Below are 452 nucleotides of genomic sequence, written 5' to 3'. Positions count from 1 at the left end.
CGCGTCGGGCGCGGCGACCGCGAACCCCTCCTGACTGAGCTGTTTTTCCTCCGTTTCCAGCTCAGACGGGAATGGTTTTGGACAAGGACGGGAAGAAGAAGCACTCGCGCCCGACTTTCTCGGGGCAGCAGATTTTTGCTCTGGAGAAAACCTTCGAGCAGACGAAGTACCTGGCAGGGCCCGAGCGAGCGCGGCTCGCTTATTCGCTGGGGATGACAGAGAGCCAGGTGAAGGTAGGTCCCGCCGTCCGCTCTCTTTTGCACTCAGAACCGTGCCGCTGCCACACGGGGCATTTTTATTTTTTTTTCTTAAGTCGATGATAATTTAAATCACATCATTTGGATACTGAATAGTGTTTTTTTTTTTTTAGTTTAGTTTCTACGTAACTTACTTCGTGCTTAAAGCTCACTATGCTGCAAACGATTAAAAAAAATTCCCTATATGAATCCATC

Source organism: Meleagris gallopavo, chromosome 8 (genome assembly GCF_000146605.3).
Source record: "Meleagris gallopavo isolate NT-WF06-2002-E0010 breed Aviagen turkey brand Nicholas breeding stock chromosome 8, Turkey_5.1, whole genome shotgun sequence".
In the NCBI taxonomy this organism is placed as follows: domain Eukaryota; kingdom Metazoa; phylum Chordata; class Aves; order Galliformes; family Phasianidae; genus Meleagris; species Meleagris gallopavo.
This window is presented reverse-complemented; position numbering follows the sequence as displayed.